At 40.0% G+C, this 17,700-nt stretch overlaps 1 protein-coding gene and 1 long non-coding RNA gene across 2 annotated transcripts in view; one reads left to right on the top strand and one right to left on the bottom strand.

Annotated features, from left to right (window-relative positions):
* The window catches only part of XYLB (xylulokinase), a 75,466-nt gene that overhangs the window by 33,944 nt on the left and 23,822 nt on the right, over positions 1 to 17,700 (top strand). The gene's annotated exons all lie outside the window — the stretch shown is intronic.
* LOC146762173 (uncharacterized) lies at positions 5,279 to 6,657 on the bottom strand. The gene is made up of 2 exons (XR_014943201.1): positions 6,524 to 6,657; positions 5,279 to 6,240 (listed from the first exon to the last, which is right to left on the bottom strand). It is a non-coding gene; the product is annotated as an uncharacterized LOC146762173 (long non-coding RNA).

The raw sequence follows: 17,700 nt of genomic DNA on the forward strand, positions 1-17,700 counted from the left end.
AAAGAAATCCAAATGAAAACCACAAAAACCACCAAGAAACCTGAGTCATGTCATTTTTGACCCCGTGCCTGCTCTGCAATTCTTTGCCCCAGTCCCTTAAACAGAGGCATGTAGCTTGGGCAAAGTGTCTCCGAAATTAGAGATGTTTGTGTAGAGACCCCCACAGTGCTGGTTGCTGTGAATACGAATGTTTAGAAAGGTCTTAATGATATAATGAGAAAAGACCATAGAAGCGAGCTGTGCATCACACAACTTCATCCTATCTACACTTAATCCTGTTTTACACATTCAGCTCTATCTCCAAGATTATCTTCTGATACGATGATGAGAAGCTCATGCTTGTGACTTGAATAAATCATGTAAGTTGCGTGTTAAACAGAGGAATGGTTTGTCAGGAGCCTCAGCAAATTCAACAGAGAAAAATGCACTTGGGGCTCCTGAACTCCCTGTGTTGATAAGAGGCCTGGGGGAAACTGCTGAAAGGAACCTGGACAGTCTAGACAAAAATGAGCCAGCAATGTCTCTTTGCAGCAATGAAGGCTGGTAGCTTGTGGATAGTAAGCAGCATCACAGCCATCCTGTTGATGGTGATTCATGTTTTTTTAATTCAGTGTGTGTTAGATTATGTTTGGAGTACTACACTCGCTTTTGGGACACTTAATCCAAGAAAAGCCCTGATAAACTGTAGCAAGTGCAGCATAGGACTACCAATGTGGTTGAGAGCTAGAGGGAGATTCCCTGAGCAGAGAAGATGGTGAGGCTGATTAGCTTGGAGAAGAGGAAGCACCAGGGAATCATAGGATGGCTTATCATAGAAGGGGCTTAAAAGCCCAACTGGTTCCAACCCTTTGCCACGGGCATGGTTGCCATACACTAGATCAGGCTGCCCAGGGTTCCATCCAACCTGTCTTTGAATGCCTCCAGTGATTGAGCATCCACAATTTATCTGGGCTACCTGTTCTACTGCTTCACCACTCTCTAAGTAAATAATTCGTTCTAATATCTAACCTAAGGGAGACCTGATTGCAGACTTGTTTGCTGACAGGAGAATGTGAGATGATGTCCATACGTCAGTAGGTGAGGGTTTCCAGTTGCCATACAAACCTAGATTTTCCCAAAGAGGAATAAAAGCATAAAGCATTTCAATACTGGCCTTCTGATAACTGAAGGTCTTGAAATCTTGTCTCAGAAGTGTAGTTTAATACGAGGCTAAATTTATGTTGTTCTCCTTCTAAATCAAGTTGGTATATTGACCTAGTTCTGTCATTCAGCATCCATGAGCCGTTTGGAGCCCTCAGCTGCCACCCCATCTCATTTTGCCTCATTTGGACAGATAGAGCTAATTACTGTAGGTACTCTATCCAAATTTTTACAGATTAATTTACAGTGTGATGAACAGAGTCAGTGATGGAGATGCAACCAAGAAAGTGAGGGATGCTCTGACCTTGTCACTCAGATGGATGAGGAAACATACTGCTCTTTTCCCAGATGGCTCCCGAGTTTTACAGAAAGTCAGTGACATGCTTAATTACTTCTGACAAATAGAGAATGCTTTCTCTTTTGGCTTTATTGTGTTCTGCCCTTCATGATTGTGGAAAAAGGCAAAGCTGCATCTTGACCAGCTGCCCTTTGAGTAGGATATTATGGACTGAAAGCCCCAGGGCTGAAGTACAGGCTTTTAGTTCACATTGACTTTTGGTGCTGTCTAGGTTAGAAACACCTAATGCAAGGAAGTGCTTTGGTACCTGTGAGGTCAGCAACACCCAAGTACATACCCAAATAATGTTTTGCAAACAGATGGTTTCTCAGTAATCAAAATGCTGTGTGGTATTTGATAACTCTAGTTAGTCAGAGAAGATTAATCTGAAATTGCATTAGCATGTGGAAAAAAAAAAAAGGTAAAGTTTGTTGCGTTCTCTAGAATTATGATAAATATAATAAAGGTTGTAAGTCTTGCTTTCTCATAACTTTTAAAAGAAAAATGTTCGAGAGGAAAAGGTCTGTACTTTGAAATTTAGAATGGTGCAGTCAAATATCTTTGCAAACTTGGAGCCAACCTTACTTGTTGGCTTGATGGTGGAGTTTTCAAACACCCAATATAAAATACTTTCATGCATTCTGTGATGGTGAAAGGAAAAATGTGCCAAACTTGTTTTCTCCATTGAGACTGAATTTAGACCAGCTCTGACTTGAACTGATTTTCATACTTTCATTCTAAAGTGGCAGAAATCTGAGGGGAGACTCGGGTGCTCAACACTGAAATGGTTTTGCTGCTGTTGGTGAAGTTTAAGAAAGGCTATCCTGGGTCAGGCCAAAAGAACAGCAAGGCTGGAGTCCTCTGGCAGAGGCAATCTCTAACACGTGAGGAAGGCTTCAACAGCTATTGTATCCTCCCAGCTTCCACCGCTCTTCAGTTCAGCAGCTTCCTGAGCCTGAGGTTTTTCATTTAACGGTTGTTGACATACTTTTTCCCATGAACTTCTCTAATTGCTTTTTAAAAGCATGTAGATTTCTGGCAGACATGGTATCCTGTAGCACGGAGCACTTCAGCTGAGCTGTGCATTGTGTGAGAAGTCCCAATTTTTTTGTTTGTATTCAACAATTTACCTGATAATTTCATTTGCTTCTCCGTAAATTTCTACTACGAGAAACACTGAATAGTTATTTATTCCCTATTTATCTCCTTGAATGCTTTGCTTTTCTGGCCTCCCTATGATATCCTTTTAACCATCTCTTTTCTTGACTGAAGCATTGCAGTCAGGGTTTACTCACGCCTTTCCCATGCCTTCAATCCACTTCTTTGCTCCCCTCTCTATAGTTTACATTTTCATTATGTTCTCTTTGAGATGTTAGGACCAGCAACTGCACTAATGATTCAAACAAAAGTTAATCTTGCATTTAAGAGAAGGCACAATATTGTTTTCTGTTGGCTTTATGTCTTTTATAAAAACATCAGTATTGCACTTGCTTTTTAAATTTTAGGGTATTGGTCTAATCTCTTCATGGCACTGTTACAGTTTACCATTCTTTGCTCAAAGGTTGTACTGAAGAGCCTGTTTGGTGTTCATGTAATCAGTTTAGCTTGGCTTTCTGTTACAGACCCTAAATCTTCTCCTTTACATCACATTCATTTAGGTGTCTAATGATTCTTGTTTTGCATAGTATAGATTTCCATTATTGAAAGCACACGGTGTCCAACCTGGAGAACTTTTTAACGATTGGCATCATGCTTGTCATCAGCAAATGCCTTTGCTGCTAAAGTACTAGGGTTTAAGTAATAGGTTCTTTTACTACAGGTAGCATGTTAACATGTTTACACTTGATTCCTATGCAACTTTTACATGGATAGCATCAGGTCTTATCTATTTCTCCTTCATTTAGTTGGATTGTTTTTACGCCTCCTCTGTTGCCATCTCAATACAGGACAGGTCCTCCAGCATCTCAGATGGAGAGCTTCCTCATATGTTATCCTTAAATAGTCTGTGTTGCTTTGTGATCCCTTCAGGCTTTTGGCTGCTGCCTTTAATTTATTCTTAACACTCATTCTCCGTCTTGCATTATGCCACTTCACTGAAATACTGTAATCCTATTGTAGATTTTTATTTTATTTATTTGCTTATTTTCATTTATTGGTTCTTTCTAGACCAAGGTATCTAAGTGCTCTGCGTTAACTATTGTAGTGTTCATCAGTAGTAACTTTCTGAACCTGTGTGTTTTTTGCTGAAGATGAGACAGGTCAAGAGTTGCTCCTTTTCTTTTAGATTCTGAGTAGTTGTAGCATGTATAACATACATCCCATAATGTAAAGCACACATATCACGTATATCTGAACGTGAAGTTTGCCCAAACTCATGCAGGACTAACTGTAGTCTCTCTATGATTATGTTACAAGTTAGTACAATTGTTCATCTGCTCTGACTTTGAATTTTCATTAATTTATAGCAACACTCCAACTTCTGCAATTTTTCTGTATCTTTGCAATATAAATTGCAGTATAAATTGCTCTTTTATTTTATGCCATTGTAATGATTGTATGTCTTTCCCTACCTTGACACTGCTGTCCATATCCTCATTGAAAACTAGATACTTAAAGGTTTTCTATTTTATTTTTTCTGATTTCTAGTGTCTGCACAGTGGCACTTAAAATGGAATTACTTTTTTGTGGCTTCTTATTCAGATTTATTAATATCTGTCCTATCTTTTATTTATGGATACAAAGTTATAATGACTTCAGGCTTAGAAAATGTGTCATGTCCATTCGTGCCAGCCTTACCGCACTCCTTAGTTTAAAGGCTCTCCTGTAACATTATTAACTGTAAATGCCAGTAGTCTGCTACCAGCTTGATTTAGATGATATTCATCTTTGCTTTATAGGCAGCCTTTCTTCCACAGCTTCTGCAGGTCCTTCTAAATCTAAAATAAACAGTAAAAGCTCGCATTTATGAGAACAAAGTTCTGCCTGTACGTATTTTTTTGAAACTCGTAACAAAAAATATTTAATAGACTTCCTTGACAGAAAGCTTTGTTAGGATAGAAAACCTGATTGGTTTACAGTAAGGCCGTGGATACTGGAAATGCAAAGTGACAGTTGCCCAACAATAGGCATTCACATGTTGGCTGTGACTTCATAAGGGCAAAGTTGGTAAAAGTACATTTTGTTCTACTGTTGACTTGGAATAAGAGAGTCAAAATCCTGAGCAAAGAGGAGAATTGGGCTAATAACAGTGGATGCATGGTGCCTGGGTAGGATTTGGTTGTAGGAATTTGAAAGTTGAAGACGGTAAGCTAAGCAGCTTAAAATCTTCAGAATAAGAGGGAGCGAAGCTTGTAAGTGCGTCAAGCTGTTTGCTTAGATCTGGAGTAAGGAGCTTAAGTAGCTTATAACGCCACAATGTCGGTAGCTCCAGAGGAAGGGACTTACAAGCTGTGCAACAGCTACACTTCAAAGGCCTTACAAGCACTGCTGATGAAGCCTGCAGGGCTTCTAGGGAGCATGTCAAGTAAATCTGTCCGTCTGTCTGTTTCTCAGCAGTAGCCCAGTGCTTCCTTTGCTTTCCTCCTTACAAGGGTATGGACACCTCTCCTCCCTGCAGTTATCAGAGTGTTAAATACCAGGCACTTTAAATTCAGGAGATTCTCAAAATTAATTTAGTCATGTCCTGGCTGTGTATTCTGTCCTTCTTTGCCTTTCTGAAGAAACATGCCATTATGCTTGCTAGGATGTGCTGTTTTCTAATGAAATGGTATTTGGAAAACTTGAAAAGGATAGAGTCTAGTAGGGAATATAAAACTGTTTTAATTCTGTAATTACAAATTAGCCAATATTGGGATCTGAAGCTTTAGGCAGAGCAGTTGTTTGTTTAAATCTTTATGACTAGATTTTTACAAGTTGCAAAGATGCACGAGTTTCATCTAATTACCACTGAAATCAGATGTCTCACTTGGGACCAGGTTCCTACAAACTGAGATGGCTACCATCACAAGCTTTATCTTGTTCTCAAGAGTTTATTTACCTCTCATAAAAACACATTATATGCTTAAAAGGAATGTCTTGTGTTTAAATTTGTGGCTGTTTCCATTTGTCCTATCATTGGGCAGAATTGAGAAGAATCTTGCTTTGTCATCTTGACATATGCCATCCCCCATCCTCCAAAAGAACTGATCCAATGAATAAGATCCCCCAAGAGCCTTCTCTTCCCCAGGCTAAACACTGCCAACCCTCTCAGTTTTTCCTTGTATGTCAGATGTTCCAGACCCTTAGTGGTCTTCATGGCACTTTGCTGGACTTGCTCAGTATGTCTCTTGTCCATGTCTCTCTTGTGCTCTTCCACAGGACTGGACCAAGCATTCCAAGTGCCTCATCTGTGCTGTGCAGTGCTCTCTTGACATGCTGGTAACATTTCTTAATGCAAACCAGGATGTTCTTGGCCTTCTTTGCTGCAGGAACACATATCTGGACCGTATTTATCTTCTTGGACACTTCTATCCTCAGATTATCTTCATCAGCTTTCCAGTTGGTAGCCTCCAGTCAGTTGGCTCTCAGCCTGTTCTGATGCAAGGGGTTGTTCCTCCCTGAGTGTAGGACTTTGTGTTTTTGTTTGTTGAACTTCATGAGGTTCCTGTTGACCCACTGCTTCAGCCTGTTGAAGTTCCTCTGACAGCAGTAAGCTCTTCTTGCTTATCAACCACTTCCAGGTTTGTATGGTCTGCCACCTTGCTGATGATGCACTGTCCTGTCACCTGGAGTTGAGAGTACTGAACGTTATCAGTCTCCCAGTATTGACCCCTGGGACACACCACTAGTGAGTTACTTCTGGCTGGACTTTGTGCTGGTCACCTCAGCCTTTGAGGCCAGCAGGTCAACCTCATTTCAGTTCACCTCACTGACAACTAATGCGTACTATCTCTGTTTGTCACTGAGGATATTGTGGAAGACAGTCCTGAAGTCCTTGCTAAAGCTGAGATAAACAACATTCACTGCAGTCTCCTCATCTGAGAAGGTGTACTTACTAATCCCACTAACCTTTTTATCCATCATGTTAAGAAGTGTTTTCTAGAAGTGTTTTCTCCACCATCTTTCCAAGACTGAGATGAAGAAGGCATCCAGAGCTTCAATTCTTCATCACCATGTCCACATTGTCACAATATGCTGGAGACTTTGGTCTGTATGTGTGGGCAAGTGTTTGCGTGGGCTCATTTCCAAACAAACAAGCCTGAGGTTTGCGCTGATTTCCCAGACAAGCTCTTCCTGTTCATGACTCGGGATATCAGCCAGCTGCCCAGTGAGCCAGCAATTCAATTGCAGGGGAAGTTCAGCTTGGGTGAAAACAAAGACAGCAGTACACATTTTTCTTTTGTTTTTAATTGCTTCCGTCTCTATATCTGGAGTATTTTTCTTAATAATACTTCACTTTGCAGGTGCAGCCTTGTGGACTTTCTTTCAACATAGATTTTCTTATCATTTGAAGTTGTTAAAGTGTAGAAAATGTTTTTTTGGCAGGAGAGTTAACACAGGTGCCCTGGTGCAACTCCCATTGGGATAATTGCATTATTTTACCTAAGTCCCCCTTCTGTCAGCTGTTATCTTTGGGTTCATGTCATGTCACAAGTTGCGCTTTGCTGTGCTTACTGCCAAAGCATTGTATTTCAATGCAGACTTTAGGGCTAAAATTGCTGTATACAAAGTAAATTTTTTCTTATACTGGAAGGACAATCCAATAAACCATTTTGTTTCATATTGGAAGTTGAAACAGTGCTGCTTTTTTTGGATGGAAAGAAGTGCACAGGCTGAATATTGATGTCCCATTGATTTTAAAGCAAAGGATTGACTATGGTTCGCAATGAACAGGTGATGTGATTTAGGAGATGCTTTTGTGCTCTGGAGACTTGGTGTACAGTCCTAATTCACCTAGGTGAATGGCTTTATTCTATCTCAGATTCTCACCTCTAAAATACAGAGGATGATAATTCCTGTCTGTTAAGGGTGCTCTGAGGATGAACTGATTATTATCAGGTTGGGTCTGTAAACTAGTTTGGTTGTTTTAGGGGAAATAAGATTTATGCCTGGAGATTTCTTTCTTTCTTTTTCTTTTTCTTTTCTTTTCTTTTTTTTTTTTTTGTAGTTAATTCTCTAACTTTCCAAGGACTCTGCACACCAACAAGTTCAAGGTCCTAGTCCAGAGCTGCTAATGTTTTCAGGCTTCTGATGGTTTATTTGTGCCATAGATGAGAAATATGGGTACACAAAGAGAGAAGAAACCAATCTGGTGGTTCTTGGAATCACTGAGGTTGGAGAAGACCTGCAGGATTATCCAGTCCAACAATCCACCTGACACCAATATCTCACTTCTAAACCGTCTCCCTCAGTACAACATCTAAATGTTTCTTGAGCACCTCTAGGGATGGTGAACCACCACCTCCCTGGACAGCCCCTTCTAGAGCCTGACCACTCTTTCAGATAAGAAATTTTTCCTAATGTCCAGTCTTGAGGGCAGGAAATGTTTCTGCTTCTGTGCGGTAGAAGATGTGGGGTATTGTTTTCATTGTTTCTTACGGGAAGTAATGAAAGGAAGTAGTAGCAGATAGGCCTGGTGGGCATGTCTATGATATGTCAGATCTGACACACATAGTGCACAGGAAGCCAGGGCACGTATGATAAATCATGATGCATTCTAAACTCCTTCTAGCCAGTCAACTTTCCAACTTTTCAGCAGTAATCTGATTATATGTGAATACTAATTAAGAGGGTGACGTTATTTTTTTTGTCTTCATAGCTGTTGCAATTATACTGGCCTTAGCAACTCACCCTAATCGTTTCCACTATTGTATTCAGCAATTGCCATGAAAAGTCTTGCTTGCCTGTCCCAGGAACAGGGAGAATGAGGAAGTGTTTGCACTCAAATACCCGTATTTTTATTTCGCAAGAAATTATGTGCTTTCAGAATTTGTTTTCAAACTGTCTCATAATTAAAATTACACTTCAGGGAGCTTCTGGAAAGAATCATGAAAGATGCATCTCCTTCTGGAGATAGCAACTGAAATCCCTTTTCTGACTGATAACAGGACTGAGTCTTGAACCTGGATTTGACATAAATCAAGCAAGTGCCTTTGCTATTGGGGTTAGAGTCAGTCTGTCTTCTGCTTGGGGCTATTCTACTTCTTATGAAATATTCAGTGGTCCAGAGAGACTGTATGACTTTGTACAACTTGATGGAGAAAGAAAATATGTAGAATAAAGCAGACCCTGGTTCAGGATCTTTCCCAGCTCTGCACTAGGTGATTTACATCCTAGGTGAGTCCATAGGCAGTGGGGTGATAATATTTACCTATTCTTTTCCTGATCTTTCTCTCTTTATTGGTTTGCTGTTCTGGCTCTGAAAAAATACTTTGATTAGCTGTCATGATCCAAACAACAACATCAACAACAAAACCCAAGCAACTTGCAGAAAAATTCTTGACCAGATCTCTCAGAGCTACTTCATGAGTTATGAATTATAAAACAAGGGTGTCAATATGTTCTAGGTAATAATGGATAGAGTTTCCCATTTTATTTAATTAGCCTTTGCTAAAGTCAGCTTCTCTAGTTAGTTCTTTGGCTTGTTTGCAGCTGTCATATTCTTACTTTCCATATGCTGATATAAGAAGAGAGTCTAATGCTCTCTCCCATGACTGGAGCTTTGTTTTTCCTTCTTCTCGTGATTCTCCATAATTTAGATACCTTTACAATGTGTCTTAGTGGATTTTTAATTTTGCAGAACTTGAATCAGTTTGCTGTTGAAAAATTAACCAGTCCGTGCCCTTGAAAAGTCATTGCATCCATTATTACCTCCACATGTGATAAGTTTAAGAAAATGATTAGCAAAGGTGTCACTCATTCCTGCATGCTGTATATCAGATCGGACTTGCTGTGAAGTAGTGAACCATATTAAAGCTGTGAAATCAGCCCTGCTCTACAGGGACTACAACCAGCTGCACCAATTTTACTACTTTTTCCCTTGCAGATTCAGGAATGATTGGAATGGAGTTTGACAGTTTATTTACAGAATTGCTGTGACTGACAGGATGCCAGAGGGGAAATGTTTGTACTCCCTGAAGGTGGTTTTTGGTAACTAAGCCTAAATATCTGACAGGACTTCTGTTACCAAACAGAGTGTGATCAACAGTTGTACTACTGCAAAATTCAGTGCATCTTTTGATTTAAAATACAGCTAAAATTACAGAACTAAAGCAAGCATTTGCTGTGATGGAAAGTGCACAACATGAACAAGATGTGGGGCACTGGGGAATTTGATCCTTCCAGTCTGATTCTGATCTTTCATCCTTGTAAGAAATTAGCATTGGGGAAAGGAAGATGAGAACAACTCACATACCTTCTTTCCTCTTGGTCACTGCTCTTCAGACTCAACATTTGTGAGTTCCATAAATTTTTCAGTATAGTGTTGGTCCTCTTATGTGGAAAATTCAAGTATCCTAGACAACAGACCTGTTTCTCTTACCTTATGGGCTGCCAAGGGCTCATGGGCCATGTGCTGAAAACTTATGTCTGTATGTGTTATGTTAAGGTTTCTTGCAGTTTAACCTTGAAATTAATAAAATCAAATTCATCTTGCTCTCCTCTTACAAGTCATCCCTTGGCTTAAAACTAGGGCAAATAGGGTTTTTCTTTTTCATGTTTGTGATGTGCAGTTTTTTATAATCAGTGTAAATCTACAGTGACCTGACTTAAAGTATCCTTATGGTGTATAAAAATCAGTGTAATGTGGTTATATTTAGGAAACAGAACCCTTTTGGAAGAAGATATGTGAACTATATGCTGTATAATATACAGTGTGTGTGTGGTAATATTATACTCTCTATTCCCAGAACCAGTATTAAACATGTGATCAGTAAAGTATTTTTGTTCATTAATAGCTCTTTGTTCATTTAAGAGGCACAGAAGCTTTTGTACATTGAAAAGGTTAATTATACTCTGAGTAAAGGTACTTGAATAAATTGTGTGTTTTATGGGTAGCAGAGGTTGAAGGTGGGCAGATTTGTCTAGCACAGAGAAAAAATATATTTTTATTAGATTGCTGGGTGTTAAGAAGTGCTGCCAACTGGCCTAATGTAATCAGAGTGTTCATGAGAGGCAGATACTGATATATTGCAGAGGACAGAAAGTATGCACCCGAGTGCCTTTGCCCTTACCTGCATTTGAGCCAGTCCAACTCACCATGTCTTTTATCACAGAGTTAGTTGGGGTTCATTTGTTGGTTTCTTTCTTCTTTATTCATTGTTGTTCCATCCAGATCAGTAATCTGCCGTAAACTGAATTTCTTCTTATATATTTTGGTTATACTAAGATTGCACATCAAGAAGTAGACACAGAGCACAACTGGTGAGAAAAAAATGAGAAAAGACAAAAAGAGCTTTTTTTGAATTACGATTCTGTAGCGTACAGCTCTAATACTGATAGACCATGTATGAATTACACAAGTACCTGAATACGGTGTATTACACCACGGCTCTAGGTAGGATTTCCCCGGATCTCTGGTCATTAGATCATCCAGCTGTGCCCTCCTTTCCACTGATGGAGTTCTTCTGTTGCTGACAGCTGAATTCTTTGTGCTGTGTGTTTTTGTTTTAATTGTCAGGAGTAAAAGATGTTTTACTGGGAACAGGCAGCAGGCTGGCAGCCAGCTCAGCCCTTTCCCAAGTAAATTCTGTTATGTGGCTGTATGGATAGTCTGCTGATATGTAGGTACTTTTAAAAATCATATTTCCACCAGATTTAGTGTTCATGCTGCTTGTTTATACACGTGCAAGGGAGAAGAAAGGTTGCTTGATGTAATGCAAGATGTCAGTGATGGTGGTGGTATAAGGCAGAAATACAGTGCAACAGCTCTGAATCCTGCTTTCTCACTGGACCTACTCTAATACTTTTTAACAGACAGAAAGGTAGATAAAATGTACTTTTGTTAAATGTTGGATAATCCTCAGTGTGGATCATGAAAAATCTTCCGAGTTCTGGTTATTGCAATAAGAAAAATTCAGGTGTCCACTCAGCTGCCTTGTCCCTGACAGATGACATCGTTCCTGCCTTGATTAGTACCTCCTGCTGCAGTTACTGTGCCTCGAGTCTCTTTGCAGGCTGTGACTCTATGAGTACTATTAAAAGATGCCCTCGTACTTTTTAAGGTGCAAGAGAAGTGAGCATAGTTGTCAAGGAGCATTGACCACAGTGCCTGATAACACAGCTGAAGATCATTAGGAGGGCTGCTCAGAAAATGATGCCTCCTACTTTATTATGTTGCACCACAACGTCAGAGGTGGATGTTGGTGGTGTGGCTGTAGAGGCTGACACAAACAGTGGATATGAGCAGTAAGGAGATGAGTAGTGCATTTCAGCAGTGGTGGAAGTAACAATGGGTCACTTCTGCTGGTTCAGGTTGTTATGAGTGTGGCATTCATCTCTGGAAAAGATGCATAGCTAATGGTGGTGACTATGTTGGAAAGCAGTGTTTAGTAGCTGAGAATTTGCTCCATCAAACAGTGTTATTGTGCTCTTTGCAGCTGTTGTATTTTCCATGGAAATAGTGGGAGGCATTACTTTTGGAGCAATCTATGTGTTATTTTGTTGAAGAAAGATTAGATACATAGGATTAGAGTGCTTTGAGATCAGCATCAGAACTGGGAGCTGGAATTTAAGTATTACTAAGACTGTGATTCAGTACCTAAAGTCAAAAGTGTAATTACAATGAGAAGGTCATTTTTCTAAGCAAAGGACAGTTGTAAACTGCCTTGACCAGAAAAAATCAGTATTTGTTGCATTGCTTCATTGAATTATTCATCAAGATCAGACACTTTCTTGTTCAATTTACTTTGTCATTTTCTTCTAGCTTATTCTCAGCAGTTGGGATGAAAATATAACACAGTGGCACCTGCTTACAAGAGGCATTCAATCCACTAGATGTCTTGATTGGAAAGGCATTTGTTTTGGTCCAAACTAAAATCTGATGCTCTTTATTTTAATGAGATATTCATGTTTTATGAGGAAATAACTAGGATTTGGGTTACAGTATCTTTCTGTTAACTTGTTATTATTTTAATGAGATATTTCAGGCCCATAATTTAGACTAAACAAGAATATTTCCTGGGTCAGATTCCGCACCTTTTCATTCTATAAGGGCCTTTTTCAATGAGTGTTTTCCCTGCAATAAGATTTGATTGTCCACAAAGATGTGAACTTCCTTTTATTTTTCAGAAGTTTCTTTGTGTGCACAGGTGAAAATAACACTGTTAGGGTGCTCTGGGCATGGTTAGACTGTTTCAAGATCCCAGTCGCAGTGATGAAGGGAATAGATAAAAATCACTCTGTTAATTTACTACCTTTTCTTCTTTCATAGAAGTACGAGGGCTGCTCCAAAAGTAACGTCTCCTATTTTATGATGTTGGCCCACAATGTCAGAGGTGGATGTTGCTGGTATGGCAGTAGAGGCTGAGCCTTCCCAACAGTATTCCACTACATGTTGTTGCTGTGTGACAGATGGCAGCAGAGGGGCAGTCTGACAAAGGTGCAGAATTGAATTATTCCATGTGGGAAAAAATGGCTCCCATTAACACTCACTGATGCTTGCTGGACTTTTATATTGACCAAACAGTGGAAGTGAGCACAGTGAGATAGTGGGTAGTGCATTTCAGCAGCGGTGACAGTGATGTTAAAGACAAGCTATGTTCCAGATGGACATGTACAGCTGTCACTCCATGAAACGAAGAGCAACTCAATCCAGGATAGAGGAGCACATTGCCAGTCTTGGCTGGACTGTCCTACTGCACTCACTGTATAGTCTGTATTTGGCATCATCTGGTTTCCATCAATTCAGGCCAATGAAAGACAGACTGTGTGGGAAACATTTTCCTTGCAATGATAGTAGGTGTGAAACAATGACACCCCTACTGGTGCAGAAGTTTACAAGCATGGCGTGCAGTTTCCTGTTCATTATTGGGGCAAATGCATAGCTAATGGTTGTGCCTGTATTGAGAAGTAGTGTTTTGTAGCTGCAAATTTGCTCTATCTTAATAGTACTCTTGGCATCTGGTATAGTTTCCCTGAAAATAAATAGGAGGCATTACTTTTGGAGCAACATATATAGAGGTACTCAAATACACAGGGAGATTGGAATGGATGCCCACATGTTTCTCTCACTGTGATCACTCTTTTTTTCCTCTTTTGTTGCTTTTCCCCTTAATTTACTTTGTTTGAATATTTTAGTGCTTAATGCTGTGGTGCTTGAGTCAATTTTCTGATGAATAATTAAGCAGGTACATGCCCTTGGAAAGTCATTGCACCCTTTATTGCCACTTAGTGTGTTAAAGGTGAGGAACTGGGGAAAAGATCTTGTCCATTTCTTTTCTTCTTGACGGCTGTTTTGTGTAAAGGTTGAGTTTAATAGGACTCAGAATACGACTTATTTAGCTGTATGTGGTGAACTAACTCAGGTAACCAGAAATGGACTGGGGAAGCATTTCCTTGGCCTTTTGTCACTAAGTGGAAGAGGCGAGCAGCTTCTTTTTGCATAGTTAAATTAGATGCTTAGGTGGCATTTCTGGCAGAAGAAAACATAAAGGATTGGTTATGAATCCTCTGAGCACAGATAGCCAGCGGTTTGGAAGCTCTTCAGTAGAGATAGCTGGGATTTCTCTAGTGGAGAAGGAAAGCCAGCAGCAGTTGGGGTGCGTAATGCAGTCTGAGTGTTCTGGGCATGGCTGTGTTAACAGGGAAATTTCTGTAAGCACTGGAGAATTTCAGGTTCTCATTAAATTCCTGCGGTTGGTATGCTTGAGTGTGGCTGCACTACAGATGCAGCTCTAGGAGGATTATTATAGGGATTTGCTGATGTTGTGCTGACCTGGGTAGCTGAGCCATGATTTCCATTCTAGGAGCAGTGCACCCTCACTGCAGTAGGGAACATATGCTTTGTTAAATTGCATTTTATTGTACTTTTTTTTCCCCCGTGGGAATACTTTTAATTGTAAACATATTTCAGTGTCTTTGGTCACTCCAAATGACATTAAAATGTCAGCTTGCCTTCATTGCTCATTTACTCTTTACTCTCTTGCAATTAGGTTGTTGTTAGAAACACACATTGATTTCTAGGTAGATGCTTTCCCTAGGACAGGACGTATTTCTGCTTAAATGTTAAAAAATAAACTAACACAGTTTGTGTTAATGCCAACTCATGGGTTGCTGGCAGTGTTGGCCATGGTAGCAGCCTGCTGCCAGCTCTGCAGCAGGGAAGTGAGATCTCTCTTCTGGCTTTCTAAGGCAGAGAATTCCTTTATAAAGCAAAACTTCTGTCCAGGCAAGCTTGAGGAGAAAGGGTAGGCTGGAGCATGTGCTTTGGGTGTTTGAGTTGATTAATGAATGAGGAAATAAAAAGAAGAGGTTATGACAGGGTAGCTTTATCTGTATCTGCTGCAATTAATAGGGATATTTTCAGAGAGAAGGGACTCCACCTACTGATGAGGTTGTTGCAGCATCTGGAAGAGCTTGCCATAGGATTGCCCAGCTGTGATTAAAATTCTCCTGTGCTGGTGTGGTTGATGTGTTCAACCAAGCACTGAATGAAGTGCATCCAGATTTGGGGTTCCTCAGTGGGAAAAAGCGTGATGAGTAGGGGGGTGGTTTGTAACAGAGCAGCTGGTAGAACTGGAGAGGTTAACATCTCAGGGGAGGTAACAGGAGTAAAACACATCTAAATAACGATCATTGGTTGAAAAGAGCAAGTGTCAGGGAGATAAAGAACTTGTATAGATTGTGAAAGAGATTATTGACATCCTTCAAATCAGTGTTAATGATGAAGATCTTGAAATGTGTGGTGGCTGAGATTGCAGTGTGTGTTTTGATAGGAATTCTGTGGTCGCTCATCAAAAGCTTCAGACCTGTTGCTTTTTAAAGGATGTTTTCTTTGCTGTCTGAATCAAATATGCCAGCTCTGCAGTTTGTGTTAGATTAATTGAAATGCAGTGAGAGTGTAGAATCTGAACCGAGTGTGAGGTCGGCAAACTTTGTTCATCCTTTTATATAAGCAGACTTCTAAAAGTAACTGCTTAGAGTTATTGACAGAATTAGTGTGGATCTCCATCCATCCTTAGAAAGAAAGGTTTGGGGCTAGATGGAGTCTGAAGGAACAATTTGAAATAGACCATGCCATATCTGAATCAGTTGAGTGAATGAATAGTTGGTCTTGAGGAATGCCTTATTACAGTATTATTATAGTTACTTTTCAGTGTCTGGTGATGGATTTTATCTCACTAGAGTAAAATCCTGGAAGCGGCAAACCCAAAGTACCCCAAGGTGGGTTTTGCTGTTTTCCTTTTCCACATAAACTGTTATTTAGTTTTATGTCATTGAATTTGGTGACATTTAGTGCATCTTAAAGGAAAGAATTTATAACTCTAGCTAAAGCAAAGTGTATTTCAGGCTTGTTCTTGGTGAGCTTTTCTCGCTGTTCTGCCAAATCCACGTGCACCTTTGCCTGTTATGAACCTGTGCCACATCATGCCCGAGCTCCTTTCCTTAAGGTAAAATAATATCTTCAGGCACTCAAATGGAAACAAGGAAAGCTATGAATCTGTGAGGACAGTTGAACCATAGAGTGAGGGGTTGAAGGGACTCTTTCCAACCTCATAGCAGTACATCGTCTATTCCTTTGGTTCCCACTATATTGCCACTGGTTCCCATAGAAGTCCCATTGATGGCTTTAATTTATATTGAGCCCTGAGAATGGTGCAGGAACATGATGTTCAGCACCACAAGGATCCATCAGGTCTTTGTAGCCATCCTCAGCTGCTGGTGAATGGGATAAGGTAAGGCACTAAGAATATCCCACAATTTGCCATCAGAAAATTTCCCTCCTGTCCAGCAGTATGAAATGCTTAGGATGTTTGGGGATGAAACATTGCACAAAGGAGTTGTATTGTTCAGTATCCAACAGTGTACCCTCCCTGGGTCTAATATTTCATTTAAAAACAATTTGCCTGAATAAAATAAAATATGCATGATGGCTGAACACAGATGAGCTCTGTTAATGTATTCTAATTAACTTGCTAAAAATATTTTAAAATCTTAATAAGCTTAAAGAGAATTTCTGATGATCAGTTGCAGTGTTAATGAGCATGGCACAAAAACACAAAGTGAAGCGGAGAGCTGGCTGGTGTTTGCAGCACAGTCTGTATAGCTGACATTATTCTTGGGCAAAAGAGCTCTTTGAATTAAGTTTATCTTTTGTCTCGGTAGCTAATTTCTTGAGATCTTTTACTAGAAAGCATAATGAACAAAACATTAAAAAAAATAATTACCTGTTTGATTTGGGGTGGAGTGGGGATTTTATTACTTAATCATGCCTTGGAAAAACATGCTAAGGACATTTATAATAAAGTATCTGTGTTCTTTGTGTGTGGGAGAATGACTCTTTTCCCTTTATATCTGCCATAAATCTCAGATTGTAGTTCTTGTTCTCTCCAGGCTATTAGGTTTCTGCAGCCTGTATTTCATTCCTTAGCACCTATTGTTGCTTGGCAACAGCAGCCAATTTACATGAGCCCAGCCCTGAATGAACAGCTACCTGGAACCTTTCTGCTCAGAAGCACCGAGAAACACAGCAATTCTCGCATTCAGCATGACTTTTATTAGGAAATATTAATTGCTTCTCTCAATTCATCTTTATATAGCCTTTATATTCTTAGTTAAAGGAGAAAAAAACTCCGTTCTCTCTTTAGTTCCGGTCTGCCAGAGGTCACAAAATTCATTTATAGATAATCCACATGGAAAGCGGGAAGTTTGTTAATAATGGTGGAGTTTAGCAGTGCTCAGAGCATCAGCTGGTGCAAGGGTCCCCAGTGCTGCATGCAATTGGTGCAGGGGGAAGGAGGCTCAGGGCAGTGGAGGGACCCATGAGAGTCACACATGGAGGATCAGTGGTGTTCTTTTTTCTGTTTGTTAGGGAGAAGAAAGAGCAAGTGTTTCCAGCTCACTCTATTTGCTGCCTTTCTTGGCATATGTAACTTTTCTGAGCAAGCAAAATAAAACAAATTTTCTGGTTTTCTCAGCCTGGTATTCTATGAAGAACACCAGGCCTGGTCAAGTACCAGTTATGGAGGTTGGTGGCCCTTCCTGTGGTTGAAGCTTGATGGTCCCTTCCAACCCAAGCCATTCTATGA

The sequence above is a fragment of the Coturnix japonica genome, chromosome 2 (genome assembly GCF_054131305.1).
Source record: "Coturnix japonica strain WE chromosome 2, WE-NBRP24, whole genome shotgun sequence".
Lineage (NCBI taxonomy): Eukaryota > Metazoa > Chordata > Aves > Galliformes > Phasianidae > Coturnix > Coturnix japonica.